Source organism: Ovis canadensis, chromosome 9 (assembly GCF_042477335.2).
Source record: "Ovis canadensis isolate MfBH-ARS-UI-01 breed Bighorn chromosome 9, ARS-UI_OviCan_v2, whole genome shotgun sequence".
Classification (NCBI taxonomy): Eukaryota; Metazoa; Chordata; class Mammalia; order Artiodactyla; family Bovidae; genus Ovis; species Ovis canadensis.
Genome location: NC_091253.1, coordinates 57179147 through 57196277, shown reverse-complemented (window position 1 = coordinate 57196277; position 17131 = coordinate 57179147).

Here is a 17131-nt window from a genome sequence, read left to right as displayed (position 1 = left end):
CTTAAAAAAAAAAAAGAGCTACATCATATCTGCTTAAAAAAAAAAAAATTCCTGTATTTCCCATTGTGCCAGAGTCACAGAAATATTTCATTTGTAAATCAATACTGGCCCTTCCCTGGCAATCCAGTTGTTAAGAATCAAGGACTAATTTGATCCCTGGTCAGGGAAGTAAGATCCCTCATGACACTTAGTGTGGCCAAAAACAAAACACTGTATTGTAAATCAGAACTATCTATCTTGTTCTCAACTATCAGGAAAATTGTTACCAAATTTGAAACTAGTGATACATTTGGACTTGCTGCATTCATTCAATTGTCAGTATTAGCAAATTGGGAAGGCCAAGTGGCTCAGTGGTAAGATTCCACTGCCAATGCAGGAGCTGCAGGAGACTCGGGTTCAATCCCTGGGTCGGGAAGATCCCCTGGAGAAGGGAAAGGCAGCCCACTGCAGTATTCTTGCCTGGAAGAGCCCATGGACAGAGGAGCCTGGCAGGATACAGTGCCTGGGGTCACAGAGTCAGACACAACTGGGCGACTGAGCACACACTAGCAAGTAGGATAAACGCAGCACCCACACAGGACTTTATCCACCTACCCATCCACACTCCCGCTTATCGACCCCTGGGCCGGGTTTACGTTCTGCCTGCCTATGCCCGCTCCCATGCAGGGCACTCCCATTGGCCACTGATTGTTTCCTCTGACTGCAGCTTTATTTCAAGTCTGGTCCTCTATTCAGAGTGTTCAGAAATGTGTTGAAATGTGAATACATTTGTGGAGGCCTCTATATCTTTTAAATCAGAAGTATATAAATAAAAACATTTTAGCAAATCAGCTTGGTCACTGCTATATCTTTCAAAACTATGCAAACAGTGGTTGGAACTAATAGGCTATTTGGAACATATTTTAATTAAAATTCATATACAAGTCAATGCATAAAATATACATTAGGCTATGTTGTCTACAAAGATTTATGGATATTAAAATTATCTAAGAATTTTCAAGAATTGAAATACACATAGCTGAAATAACTAATACTCCATTTGTATGAAAAGCTAATTAATTTGCTTTACGAGAGTGTTGAATAGGCATTTACCACATGAAAGCATTTTAGCCCAACCACTTTTCACAAATACTATACTTCTACTGCTTATAGAAATAGCTAAAGAGTTGCAGTGGTAAAAAGTAACACTCTTGTGGTAATCAATATGTAGCATTAATGCTACATATATTATAATTCCAACTAATTTAGGTCTCTTTTTGTTTTATGTTCCAATGTACAGCATTTTCATTTGGTGATGTCAAGAGAATGAAAGATGTGTTGTTTAAAAAATGAAGTATTAAGTTTACTTGAGATACCATATCTTACAGAAACACTCAAAATGAAGAAGCATATCTTCAAGTACAGCTGAGTAATGTAAACTAGAAAGAGGTAGAAATAAATTACACATATTAATTACCAACATATTTATTTAATTAAAAACAAAATGCAAAGTATACACAGAAGTCTACAAACCACCATAATTCAACTGCTATAGTTCCAGCATCCTCAGCCAATCTTATATGCAAATATAATTTTGACATGTTGTCATAATATGTTAGAATAAATTTATATTTTCATAAGAAAGAGTATCGGTTGCATTTTAATGTTACATCCACAGTTCACTTTATTTTATTATTGATGTAGAACTCCGACATATAGTGACTTTTTTTTTTCTTAAGAAACATACAGTTTATCTGAACATTTGTCAGTGGAGATCTCCATTTTGGGCCAACTTTTGAAAATCTATTTATTAATTAGAAATAAGCTGATAGATGAGACAGGAAAAAAAAAACACCCTATTTATTAAAATCAACACATCTCTTTTACTTCATTTCCTGGATTCTCGACTCTTTAATCCAATCAGCATTAGGCTGTGGAATATGAAAAATAATCTGCAAAATCATTACTCAGTTCAGAGTGCTTTCTAATGACCTGTGTATCATCTGCCTCATTCTGGCATTATTACGTTTTCTTCCAGTTAGGAAAAAAAATCCTTTTTTAAAATGAGCAGAAAGTATTTTTAGGTCAGTTATAGATTATTAAAAGTACAGTCAGCACTCGTATCCAAGGATGCAGGATCCGTGGACATAGGATGGGGTGGGGCTGATAATACTATATATTTTATATAAGGGCAAACCTGCTGGTGTCCTGGAAAAAATTACTGGTGGATGCCTACTGACCTACCATGATAGCAAGCACATCAGTGGTTGCCCCGAGAAGAGAGGGTGGTTGGTTGGGTAGAAAGCAGAAGAAGGAATCGTCAAGGGGCACAAAGAAACTTGAGGAGGTGAAGGATCTGTTCAGGCTTTATCAAAGTGGTAGTTTCAAGGAAATACACATGTCACAGCTTATCTAACTATACACATCAATCATAATGTGTTTTCTTGTATGTCAATATCCCTTAATATGCTGTGTTTAGTTGCTCAGTCATGTCCAACTCCTCTATCCATGGGGATTCTCCAAGCAAGAATACTGGAGTCGGTTGCAATGCTCTCCTCTGGGGGATCTTCCTAATCCAGGAAAATCACACAGGTATCCCTCATTGCAGGTAGATTCTTTACTGACTGAGCCACCAGGGAAGCCCATCACTTAATAAAGTTGTAAAAAACAAAAACAAAATAATGGACTTCCCTGATAGTCCAGTGCAGGGGGCCCAGGTTCAATCCCTGGTCAGGGAATTATATCCCACATGCTGAAACTAAAGATTCTGTGTACTGCAACTAAGACTGGGCACAGCCAAATAAATAAATTAAATAATTTTTTAAAAAATAGTTCTATCATATAAGTAAAGGTAATCATTAAAGTAATTATCAAGTGACCGTGATTTTATGCCATTATTCTCAAGGGAGTAAGAGGTTTTCCTTTTTACCTCACTTTTTTGGTGGTATTTTACTTTTTAAAATAAGTCTTTTTTTAAAGACTTCCCTGGTGGCTCAGACAGTAAAAGTATCTGCCTACAATGCGGGAGACCTGGGTTTGACCCCTAGGTTGGGAAGATCCTCCGGAGAAGGAAATAGCAACCCACTCCAGTACTCTTGCCTGGAAAATCCCATGGACGGAGAAGCCTGGTAGGCTACAGTTCATGGGGTTGCCAAGAGCCAGACACGACTGAGCAACTTCACTTCTGTATTTTTTTAAATGCAAAATCGAAGAAGTTTTAACTCAAGAAACTTTTAATGTACTACAATCATACATTGTTTTGAGATTACAAACCATCTTCTGCTGATATCTTTATGATATCAGTCTTAAACTTTTTATTCTTCAAGTTGATGATTAAAATTTAAAACCTTACATTTATTATTTTTTATACTCGCCACTTAAGATTAATTATACTTGTTTCATATTTCCCATTATTCACATTTAATAAATGTAAGTCTTTCCCTGTGTATTAAGAGAATGAAATGTCAAACAAGATTCTTAAGGATGAGTTTGTGATCACAATTCTGGGAGAAATTGCCCCATATGTATATTAAGTGACTTCAGTCTTGAAAGAAGCATAGTTTAAAAATAAGAAAGAAAGATGTACTTCCCTGGTGGTTCAGTGGTAAAGAATCTACCTGCCAATGCAGAAGACACGGGTTCGAGCCCTGATCTGGGAAGATCCCACAAGCCAAGGAGCAACTAAGCCCGTGTGCCATGACTGTTGAGCCTGTGCTCTGGAGCCCTAAGACTACATGCTGTAACCACTGCGGTCTGTCTGCCATACAGCCTGTGCTCCACAGCAAGAGAAGTCACCACAAAGAGAGGCCCGAGTACTGCAACTAGGGCGTGGCCCCTACTCTCTGCAACTAAAGAAAAGTGCAGCAATGAAGATGCAGATGACACCACCCTTATGGCAGAAAGAGAAGAAGAACTAAAGAGCCTCTTGATGAAAGTGAAAGAAGAGAGTGAAGAAGTTGGCTTAAAGCTTAACATTCAGAAAACTAAGATCATGGCATCCGGTCCCATCACTTCATGGCAAATAGATGGGAAAACAGTGGTTGACTATTTTGGGGGGCTCCAAAATCACTGCAGATGGTGATTGTAGCCATGAAATTAAAAGACGCTTACTCCTTGGAAGAAAAGTTATGACCAACCTAGACAGTATATTAAAAAGCAGAGACATTACTTTGTCAACAAAGGTCTGTCTAGTCAAGGCTATGGTTTTTCCAATAGTCATGTATGGATGTGAGAGTTGGACTATAAAGAAAGCTGAGCACCAAAGAATTGGTGCTTTTGAACTGTGGTGTTGGAGAAGATTCTTGAGAGTCTTGGACTGCAAGGAGATCCAACCAGTCCATCCTAAAACAGATCAGTCCTGGGTGTTCATCGGAAGGACTGATGTTGAAGCTGAAACTCCAGTATTTTGGCCACCTGATGCAAAGACCTGACTCATTTGAAAAGACCCTGATGCTGGGAAAGATTGAGGGCAGGAGGAGAAGGGGACAACAGAGGATGAGATGACTGGATGGCATCACCAACTCAATGGACACGAGTTTGGGTAGGCTCTGGGAGTTGGTGATGGACAGGGAGGCCTGGTGTGCTGCAGTTCATGAGGTCACAGAGAGCTGGACACGACTGAGTGACTGAACTGAACTGAGGATCCAACACGGCCAAAAATAAACAGTAAATTAAAAAAAAAAATAAGAAAGAAAGAAAGGAAAGATGAAGGAGAGGAAGGTAAAGGAGTAGAAAGAAAGATGCATAATTTAAGTAAAATTATAACATATTTATAGCCCTTTTGTTTTCTTACAGGGGCATATTGAAGTAATTCTGCTTAATTGAAAGGCTTGTCACCAATGGGATGTCATGTTCCCCCATATCCTAGTTGCCAGATGCATAATTTTAATCTAGCTTCAAATACAAATGGGAAAACTGAGCTTTAGTATTACAATAAAACATCTTAAAATCGTGCATTTGTAATTCCTTAAGATGAACAAATGTGTTTTGTACTTAGCTAACCCAGCTGAACGTGCTTTGGCATAAGACAGTAAAATAGCAAATTGGAATTTTGAAATTGTTAAGGTTTTGAAATGCAGAGAATCCAAAACGATTGAATACTGACATTAACCAAATAGAAGCCCTTATTCTTCTTACTTTAGACTGAAAATCATGTATAACATATATTTTAATTTCCCATAGTAAGTTAATGAAATATAGTAACATATATATATATATATATATTTTTTTTTTTTTCCTTTAATTTGGCTGCGCTGGGTCTTCATACCAGTGCTAGGGCTTACTTATTCTCCCCCTACCCCAGCATGTGGGATCTTACTTCCCCAAACAGGGACTGAACACACATCCCCTGCATTGGAAGGTGGGTTCTTAACCACTGGGCCACCAAGGAAGTCCCCTAGTGATATCTTTATTCTAGACTTTATTTTTTTAAAGCAAAGTATTTTGACGTGACACGTGATAGATGCCTCGCAGAGAGCATGCTGCTTGCTGAGTGACTTGCCCAGCAGAATAGTCGCAATGCGGCCTTGCTTCAGGCAAACATCTCAGCCAAGTTCCTGTCTTCCATCACAGACAGTAGAACAGCTGGAAATTAAAGATTTTGAGACACATAGTGTTTTCGTTAAAGAAGTTTTATATGTACAACAGCAAAGGTATTGCTTTTTTGTAAATTAATTTTTATTGGAGTATAGTTGCTTTACAATGTTGTTTTAGTTTCCACTGTACAGCAAAGTGAATCAGTCATATGTATGCATATATATCCACTCTTTTTTAGATGTCCCTCTCATTTAGGTCACCACAGATTACTGCAGCAAAGGTATTTATTTGGGGGGGGGGGCTATTTGTTTTTTGGAGCAGAAAAGGTTTATTGCAGGACCAAGTAAGGAGAATGGGTGGCTAGCACTTAAAAACCTTGAACTCCAGCAAAGGGATTCTTAAGAAAACTTTGAGGGGAAAGATATCATATTCTTAAAGGGGAAAAAAATACCACATTTTTATCAATCCTAAGTGAGAACTATGTTAGTTTTATTGCTATTTTACCCATATTTTTATGTTATTTTAATCACATATGAAAGTATATTTTCTTTAAAATATTAGAGCTCTTCAGGATTTCCCTGATGGTCCAGTGGTTAAGGCTTCATGCTTCCAATGCAGAGGAAGTGGGTTTGACTTCTGATCAGGGATCGAAGATCCCACATGCTGCTTGGCCAAAATAAAGAAATAAAACATTGAAGATCTTAGACTTTCTCCATTTTCACTAAAAAAATCCTTAGTACGGGCAGGTTTAGGTAAACTGGCTCTTGTGATAGATATTTGTGACTTTTTTTGCCCACACCACATGCACGCCAGGAAATTCCCTCGTGACAGTTTTCTATATGTGACTCGGCAAGCTGGAGAAGACAGAACATCTGACTGTCCCCGGCTAGGTTTGACATCCTATACAGAGACTGGTTTGATGTGATGTTGGAGTTCCATACGCATGTCACTAAATTTGTGGTCACGCGGCTGCCCTTGTGGCATCTTCCTTCTCCAGCCAACTTTTGGAATAAAAAGTTAGCCATAGTAAGTTGAAGGGAAAAAGAACAGTGGCCTGGGGTGGGGAGAAAGCGTACCTGTTTGTCCAAATTGTGGGAAATAACTATTCATCTTAGAACACTAGGAGAGTTTGTAAGAATTTTTTCCAAACATTCAAGGAACAGATTGTTGAGCTACTTTTTTGGCTTTTAGTACTAGAATGTATAGCTGATGTGATGGTATTTTGCTAACCAATGAAAGTATTCATACTAAAAGAAAATTAATCTGCAAAAAAATTAACTGCTTTTAAACAGAGATGTAAGGTTAATGGATAAAAAAGAAGGTATGGAACTTTATATATTCAATCTGAGTAAAGTATTCATGTGTGAATACTTCACTACTTATACTCAGATATGATTCTATATTTGATAGTATCTTAATTTTCTTTTTTAAAGTAAAAATCATATGTCTCAGTTTAATTTTTATTCTATTTCTGGCTTCACCAGTTTCTCTGTTTTAATGAAATGCTCTTGATTTTTCCACTGAAAACTGAAGGTATTTATTATTACTTTCAAAAACATCTATAAAAATATTAACACTGGATCTGCCATCTAATGACATGTCAATAAATTAATTTTCAGCTGTGTGGGCAAATAAGAATATCACATTTAATTGTGAACTTACCATTTGACATGATATCAGATTAGCAACAGTCAGATAATTAGAATATGAGACACACTGAATGTAATTCTGGCTTTCTTTAATGGTTAAACGACTAATTCAGAACTTTGCAATGTCTTATTCTTGTGACCGTTTTCATTTGTCATTCATTCCAACTGTATTTAGGCATCTTATGACATGCTAGGCACAGGACTAGGCACAAGAAATGAAAAGACAAATAAATGCACAGTCATGGACTCTGCCCTTCAGAAACCCATATCAAATAATGATAACTGGATAGATAAAAGAGCTGCACGCTGAAGCTTTCCAGTTTTTAGCATGCCAGATATTGAAGAGTTCACAGTGCATATCATTAACTTGAAGCAAGACCATATTATCTGCTGGTTTTATTTATTTTTAAAAAAATATTTATTTATTATTTTTGGTTGTGCTGAGTCTTCGTTGCTGTGCCTGAGCTTTCTCTCGTTGCTGTGAGTGGGCTCCTCATCACTGTGGCTTCTCTTGTTGCAGAGCAGGGGCTGTAGGGATCGAGGGCTTCAGTAGTTGTGGCAGCACAGGGGCTCAGTGGCACCATGGCATGTGGGATCTTCCCAGACCAGGGATCAAACCCGTGTCCCTTGCATTGCAAGGCAAATTCTTAACCACTGAACCACCAGAGAAACCCTCTTTTAGTTCTTTTAGTGGTCGTTTAATTCTTAATTTATTTACCAGTACCCGTAACAGTCGATTTGAATTGATGTATCCAGTACGATTTCATGTAACTATATGAATGCTTATAAAAATCAAATTTAATAAAGTGTAACACCTTCTCCTTCTTGATTAATCTTACAGTTCTGTTTAAAAGCCATTAATTTTTCTGAGATGAGTTTTCATTTAGTCTGAATGCTTTTGTTGGGCATCAAAATTGTGTTGTATGATTTACACCTTATGCTTGCTCTGACATACATTTGGTACTTTTTTAACAGCACCTTAGTTCAGCTTATTAGTTGCAGTGGGACAGAATTATTTGTCTATTTCCCAAACCTGTTATTTCATGGTAGGAAGTATTACATCATCTCTTTTCTCAGCTCAGAAAGCCCAAATTATCCAACTACAGAAAAAGAAGAGCTTTTGCTGTGTACTTGGTATCTAATTTTTATCTCTGCCTAGATTTACTCTCTGCTGGCTCAGAGGTTAAAGTGTCTGCCTACAATGCAGGAGACCTCAGTTCGATCCCTGGGTCGGGAAGATCCCCTGGAGAAGGAAATGGCAACCCACTCCAGTACTCTTGCCTGGAGAATCCCATGGACGGAGGAGCCTGAGGGGCTACAGTCCACGGGGTTGCAGAGTCAGACACGACTGTGCGAGCAGTCTAGTCTAGTCTAGATTTTACTCCGTGAAAAACACGCCTGCAAGAGCTGAGAGAAGCGGAGACAGTGGCCCAGAAAAGTTTGGAAATTCAGCTCCATTTTTATCCCCTCTGCTGACTGCGCCTGGTGCTTGGAAGAGCAGAGATGTTGTGGACCCAGATTTAAGCAGGAGAGCGGACAGCCCTCGGAGAAATGCTCTAGGCTAGAGTGACACACAAATCGCCTGAAGGCATCACCACACCAGAGCTTGGCTCTGGTAGAGGGACTGCTCTCAGGGGCTGTGCAACCTTGGGGGAAGGTATGGGGTTTAACTCTTCATATTTCCTACCCACCGCCCCCTCCCCTGCCCCCACCACTGCCCCTCCTCATGCAACCTCATTGTTGTTTCCTGGCTGACTTCAAGACACCGCTCAGTTGGGAATTTCCTGGTGCTCCAGTGGTTAGGACTTGGCGCTTTCACTGCAGGGGCCAGGGTTCAATTCCCAGTTAGGGAGCTAAGATCCACATACCTTGCAGTGTGGCAAAAACAAACAAACAAAACAGACACCACACTTTGCTGAAAACTAGACCCTGAGGGCCTATGAAAGGAAGACAGTGTCAGGACTGACCTTGAAGTTGAGGCTGGACAAGGAAGAAAGGGAGGATTGAATTTGGGTGAAGGACAATTACAGGTATTAGGAGAAATTGATTGATTATAGTTTGGGCTTCCCAGGGGCCTCAGTGGTAAAAAATCTGCCTGCCAATGCATGGGATACAGGTTCTTTCTCTGGGTCTGGAAATCCCCTCTCCAGTATTCTTGTCATGGAAAATCCCATGGACAGAGGAGCCTGGCGGGCTGTAGTCCATGGGGTAGCAAAATAGTTGGACATGACTGATTGACTAAAAAACAACAATAATAATCCTTACTGCAAGGATGGATTTGTATATTTTTAAGTGGATGAAAAAAATGTCAAAAGAATAATAATTTTGAGGGAACTGAACACTATATAAAATTCAGATTTCAGTGCCCCTAAATAAAGTTTTATTAGAACACAGACACATCCATTATTACATACAATGAATGGGTAACTGCTCTTCCACTGAAAAGGCAGAGTTGAGTTGTTGGAACTGACATTTATGACCTCATATACATGAGATCTTACGTTCCACAAAGTCTAGAATAGTCACTATTTGCCCTTTTACAGAAAAAGTTTACTGACCCCTTCTCTATGCTGTAAAACAATCCTTCGTTTATTTATCCTTTGGGGGAAAAAAAACTACCTGCTGCATGACAAAGAACCCTCATCAAAAAATGGGTTTAAAAAATTATTTATTTATTTATTTGACTGTACTCGGTCTTAGTTTCGGTGTGTGGGATCTTTAGCTGTGGCATGAGAACTCTCAGCTGAGGCATGTGGGATCTAGTTGCCTGACCAGGGATCAAACCCAGCTCCACTGCGCTAGGAGTGTGGAGTCTTAGCCACTGGAACACAGGGGAAGTCCCCCAAAATGAGATTCTAATTGTAGGAGGAACTATGGCACTGTCAAGAAAAGAGATTGGCAAATGGATAAGCTGTTCAGTTCAGTTCAGTCGCTCAGTTGTATCCGACACTTTGCGACTCCATGGACTAAAGCAGGCCAGGCCTCTCTGTCCATCATCAACTCCCGGAGTTTACTCAAACTCACGTCCATTGAGTCGGCGATGCCATCCAACCATCTCAACATATGTTGTCCCCTTATCCTCCCACCTTCAATCTTTCCCAGCATCAGGGTCTTTTCAAATGAGTCAGCTCTTCGCATCAGGTGGCCAACGTATTAGAGTTTCAGCTTCAGCATTAGTTCTTCCAATGAACATTCAAGACTGATTTTCTTTAGGATGGACTCCTTGCTGTCCAAGGGACTCTCAAAAGTCTTCTCCAACACCACAATTCAAAAGCATCAATTTTTCAGTGCTCAGCTTTCTTTATAGTCAAACTCTCACATCCATACATGACTATTGGAAAAACTATAGCCTTGACTAGATGGGCCTTTGTTGGCAAAGTAATGTCTCTTCTTTTTAATATGCTGTCTAGGTTGGTCATAGCTTTTCTTCCAAGGAGCAAGCATCTTTTAATTTCATGGCTGTAGTCACCATCCACAGTGATTTTGGAGCCCCCCAAAATAAAGTCTGTCACTGTTTCCACTGTTTCCCCATCTATTTGCCATGAAGTGATGGGACCAGATGCCATGATCTTAGTTTTCTGAATGTTGAGCTTTAAGCCAACTTTTTCACTCTCCTCTTTCACTTTCATCAAGAGGCTCTTTAGTTCTTCCTCTTTTTCTGCCATAAGGGTGTCTCCTGCATATCTGAGATTATTGATATTTCTCCCGGCAATCTTGATTCCAGCTTGTGCTTCCTCCAGCCCAGTGTTTCTCAGGATGTACTCTGCATATAAGTTAAACAAGCAGGATGTCAAAATACAGCCTTGACGTACTCCTTTCCTGATTTGGAACCAGTCTGTTGTTCCATGACCAGTTCTAACTGTTGCTTCTTGAATTGCATACAGATTTCTCAAGAGGTAGGTCAGGTGGTCTAGTATTCCCATCTCTTTAAGAATTTTCCACAGTTTGTTGTGATCCACACAGTCAAAGGCTTTGGCATAGTCAATAAAGCAGAAATAGATGTTTTTCTTGAACTCTGTTTTTTGATGATCCAACAGATGTTGGCAATTTGATCTCTGGTTCCTCTGCCTTTTCTAAATCCGGCACCTGGATTTAGAACACCTGGAAGTTCACGGTTCACATACTGTTGAAGCCTGGCTTGGAGAATTTTGAGCATTAATTTACTAATATGTGATATAAGTGCAATTGTGTGGTAGTTTGAATATATTTTGGCATTGCCTTTCTTTGGGATTGGAATGAAAACTGACCTTTTCCAGTCCTGTGGCCACTGCTGAGTTTTCCAGATTTGCTATCCAGTGCAGCACTTTCACAACATCATCTTTTAGGATTTGAAATAGCTCAACTGGAATTCCATTACCTCCACTAGCTTTGTTCATAGTGATGCTTCCGAAGGCCCACTTGACTTCGCATTCCAAGATGTCTGGCTCTAGATGAGTGATCACACCATCATGATTATCTGGGTCATGAAGATCTTTTTTGGATAGTTCTGTGTATCTTGCCACCTCTTACTATCTTTTGCTTCTGTTAGGTCCATACCATTTCTGTCCTTTATTGCTAACAGATACAAAAAAGCAGTTTACCTAGGATGGTATTAAACTCAGTGAAATAAGGTAGATGGAAAAGACAAGTGCTCTATGTTAACACTTACAGGTGAAATCTTAAAAATAAAACAGACAAATGTATATAACAAAACAGAAAGAGACTCACAGACTCGAGAAAAAGCTAGCGGTTACCAGATGAGGAAAAGAAAAGAGGTTGAGGCAAGATGGGGGAGGGGATTAACAGGTAAAACTTCCTATGAATAAAAAAAAAATTAACAATAAGGACAGACCATACAGCACAAAGAATATAGCCATTACTTTTTAATAACTTTAAATTGAATATAGTCTATAAAAATGTTATATCACTATGGACATGAGTTTGAGCAAGTTCCAGGAGTTTGTAACGGACAGGAAGGCCTGGCGTGCTGCAGTCCATGTGGTCACAAAGAGTCAGACACAACTGAGCTACTGAACTGAACTGATGTTACTGTTTACTGTTTGTCACTCAGTCATGTCCGACTCTCTGCAACACCATGGACTGTAACCCACCAGGCTCCTCTGTCATGGGATTTCCTAGGCAAGAATACTGGAATGGGTAGCCATTCCCTTCTCCAGGGGATCTTCCCAACTCAGGGATTGAACCCAGGTCTCCTGCATTGCAGACAGATTCTTTACCATCTGAGACACCAGGGAAGCCCAACTTTAAATGGAATATAATCTATAAAAATATTAAATCACTGTGTTGTACACCTGAAACAAATATAATATTGACAATCAAATACACTTCAATTAAAAAAGAAAAAAAGAGCCAACAGAGGGAAGTGCAGGGGCAGCTACGCTCCCCCTCTTACTGCTATGAGTCCAGAGTGTGGTGAACAGGATGGCCTGGAACAGATCTGGGGGAGATCAGATCCAATTTAATCGCAGGTACTGCACATCGTTAGTCAGCCAGCTCAATCGCTTGAGTCTCAGCTTATTATTATATGAAGTGGGATATTCATTACCTCACTGGGTGGATGACCTGTAATAACCTTTACAAAAACAGTCCAGATTCAGTAAGCGTCAGTTTCTTCCCCACTTTTAGCAGTGAGATCTCAAGAAAGAATGAATTACAACTTACGTCACCAAGAGACCACTTCACACATGGCAGCAATAAGAAAAAAAAAAATGTTTCATTTTCCAAGCTCTGCACTTCAGAGGATTCAATTAGAAACTATAAAGAAATCTCAGGCTCTTCACAGATCCAAGCAGACTGGAATTAAGGCAGGTTGGTGGCAGAAACACACTGTACTGTAACATGAATATCCCAAATTAGGAGACATAATGCATTATAATATGGTCATATGATGGAATACTGGAAAGCTATGAAAAGAAAAGGAACAACATTTTAATGACATATATACATTGTGAAAGATATAATACTTCGTGAAAAAAAAAACAGTATAAAATACAAGCTCAGCTGCATTTAAAAGAAAAAAAACACAAAGACTAAAAAATATAAAGTACATGAACTTTGGAGGGAAAGAAAACTGTTTAACTGAGATGCAATTCACATACTGGGATGTGGACTTTTAAGGCATAGGAGACTTCAAAAACAAATTGGACTTACAGAGGGTGTTTCAGGTTCCCCCTTATTGATCTTGGGGCTGCATTTATTTACTCTTTTTAGAGAAACCTTGCAAGAAGCACTGATTTAGTTGAGGCTTTCAATTTTCAGGTCAGGAAATTGAGCCCCAGAGAAATGAGTACACCTGCCTAATTACGCACAGCAGATTAGCCGCAAAGTAGGAACTAGAACTGCAGGCTTCAAGTTCAATACACCTCAACATGCCAGTTGTCTCACATCATCACTCTTCTTTTCTTGTTCAACCCATAGTCACCCATAGTTGGGAGTTCTGGTTGTCTAATGGTTAGGACTCAGTTCTCTCACTGAGGGCATGGGTTCAATCCCTGGAAGGTGAAATAAGATCCTGCAAACCACGTGGTGCAGCCTAAGTAAACAGATAAATAAGTAATAAAAATAAAACATATTCACATATAGTTTCTATGTTGTTGTAATTATAGTATAGACACAAATTAGGGACCACTAATTCTTTAAAACAGTTTTTCTTCTCTCAAGTTCTGCTACATCAACATTTATTCTTTAGACTCTTCATCTGTATAAGCAGTCTGCCTGCAGTATTTGTGAGCCTGGGGAGTAGTTTTGTAAAAAGCCTAAGAAACTCAAAGGGCCCTTTTATTAGCAATTGTTGGAATCTCTGACTTCACTTTTAAATTTAAATTTTAAATTCCTCCCTCTTCAAAGTTTGCCTCTTTAAAAAGGACTTATAATCTCTTCCTCTTAATTTTTCAAAATGATAGATACTTTTAAAAATACCTATGTCTCTCTTCAGCCAACTCCAGCCTCTTGGAGGATGAGTTGGGCTCATTGCAAACTCCTTGTCCCTCAAGCCCTGCCTCCAACAAAGAACTTCTCTCCTCAAGTCATTAGGATCCTAATTTTCTTCTTTCCTTGTACCTTCAGTTCAGTTCAGTTCAGTTCAGTCACTCAGTCGTGTCCGACTCTTTGCGACCCCAAGAATTGCAGCACGCCAGGCCTCCCTGTCCATCACCATCTCCCAGAGTTCACTCAGACTCACATCCATTGAGTTGGTGATGCCATCCAGCCATCTCATTCTCTGTCGTCCCCTTTTCCTCCTGCCCCCAATCCCTCCCAGCATCAGAGTCTTTTCCAATGAGTCAACTCTTCCCATGAGGTGGCCAAAGTACTGGAGTTTCAGCTTGAGCATCATTCCTTCCAAAGAAATCCCAGGGCTGATCTCCTTCAGAATGGACTGGTTGGATCTCCTTGCAGTCCAAGGGACTCTCAAGAGTCTTCTCCAGTACCACAGTTCAGAAGCATCAATTCTTCGGTGCTCAGCCTTCTTCACAGTCCAACTCTCACATCCATACATGACCACAGGAAAAACCATAGCCTTGACTAGACGGACCTTAGTCGGCAAAGTAATGTCTCTGCTTTTGAATATGCTATCTAGGTTGGTCATAACTTTTCTTCCAAGGAGTAAGCGTCTTTTAATTTCATGGCTGCAATCACCATCTGCAGTGATTTTGGAGCCCCCCAAAAGAAGTCTGCCACTGTTTCCACTGTTTCCCCTTCTATTTCCCATGAAGTGATGGGACCGGATGCCATGATCTTCGTTTTCTGAATGTTGAGCTTTAAGCCAACTTTTTCACCCTGCTCTTTCACTTTCTTCAACAGGCTTTTTAGTTCCTCTTCACTTTCTGCTATAAGGGTGGTGTCATCTGCATAGAACCTGCCATCAGTTATTTCTATCTTAGCCTAGCATTTCTCAACTTTGCCTGCACTTTAGAATCACCTGCGCTGTGCTGTGCTCAGTCACTCAGTCATGTCCCACTCTTTGCGACATTATGGATTGTAGCCCCCCAGGATCCTCTGTCCCTGGGGATTCTCCAGGCAAGAATACTGGAGGGGGTTGCCCTCCTCCAGGGGATCTTCCCAACCCAGGGATCGAACCCAGATCTCTCGCACTGCAGAAGGGCTCTTTACCATCTGAGCCACCAGGGAAGCCCTTAGAATCACGTAGGAGCGCCTAATTTATTTTTATTGGGATGAGCACATGGTTCTCTTCCTCAACCAGGATTGACAACTTCTGCCTTGGATGAATAGGTTAAAACGAGTGTGATTTCTAAGAAAATTTTTGTTTTAAAATAAGTCCATTTGGCTGACAGGGGAAGTGTTTTTTTGGAAGAGACCCCTGAAATTATACAACTAATGGTTTTCATTCATTCATTTATTCATTTATTCTTCATTCGTTAAGAACCTACACTGTGCCAGACACTAGAGGTTGACATATGCTCCTTGTTTTCAGGGGGCTTATTATCTACTAGTAGGAAAAAAAGTACTCTAGTAAATATGAGGGAGTGCCATCTGTGGTATGATAGAGACGCGTATGCATGTATTATATCGAAACCAAGTTAAAGAACTATAATAATTCTTGTTTAATTGGAAGTTATAAGTGAAACACTATGTAAGTTATGTGTGTAGACTAACACCACAGTTCTATCAATAGAAAATGGAAGGTTGTTTAAAGTTGAAGTCAAACTTGAGGGGGCCTTGAAATGACAAAGACTAGTTCAAGTGGCTTAGTGGCAAAGAATCCACCTGCCAAAACAGGAGATGCGAGTTTGATCCCTGGTTTGGGAAGATCCCTTGGAGGAGGAAATGGCAACCCACTTCAGTATTCTTGCCTGGGAAATCCCATGGACAGAGGAGCCTGGCGGGCTGTAGTCCGTAGGGTCATAAAGAGTCAGACACAACTGAGCATGCATACACACAAACATTGGTGTAAGAGAAAGAGAAAAACTCATATTGATAGATTTTTATTAAAATCATTCAGAATTAAAGGACATGATAGTTAATAGAGTTACATTAAAAGTAAATAAGCAATAAAAATATATGATAAAGGGCCAATGGGACAGACCAAGAGTAGAACAGAAACAATTTGTAGGAAAGGAAAAAGAGCAAAAAAACTCAAGAATGTCTCATGAAGAAACCACAGTCATTCCAAAATAGAGTTCAAGTATACTTAAGAATATTTAAGAATACAAGTTAATGATATATTAAAGGGAAGAAAAATAAAAGCAGAGTAATGTGTATAATAGAATGAGACTGGAAAATATATGCCATTACCAGAAAATCTATTATTTATTGAAAATATGCTATATAAAATATGTCTTTTGTTTCACTTGAAAAACAATTTTAGGAGGGAGCAGACTGGAAATAAAACTTCTTAAAGAATTGCAAAAATGTCCCTATTTAAAATTTAGCATGAAAAACCTAGTAAAGATCAAAGAAAAGCCAACAGTGAAATCAAGCCAAACACACTGGAAGAATTTACTCAGTAAAGAATCTGATTATCTTGTTCTTTATAAAATCCTACAAAATTCCACCATACTATAAGAAATCTTGAAATTATTCCTGTGGGGATCCAAAATTTCTCAGCTTGGCAATGACAACAGTATGATGGAAAGCATACTGAATATAGCACTCAGTTTAGTACTACAGATGTACCTCATTGCTGATAATATGTTTATCTGTGTTAATCGCTCAGTCATGCCTGACTCTTTGTGACCCCATGGATTATAGCCTGCCAGGCTCCTCAGTCCATGGAATTCTCCAGGCAAGAATACTGCAGTGGGTTGCCATTTCCTTCTCCAGAGGATCTTCCCAACCCAGGGATTGAACCCGGGTCTCCTACATTGCAGGCCAACAGCAATTTATGAATAAGACTTCTTCATTTTTGGTTATTATAACTACTGTATTGTTAATAGAGTAGAAGATTTTTGGTCATGAAAGAAAGTTGAGTTAGACTGTCGTAACTGCTGTTTCATTGCTATGTGTGTGTA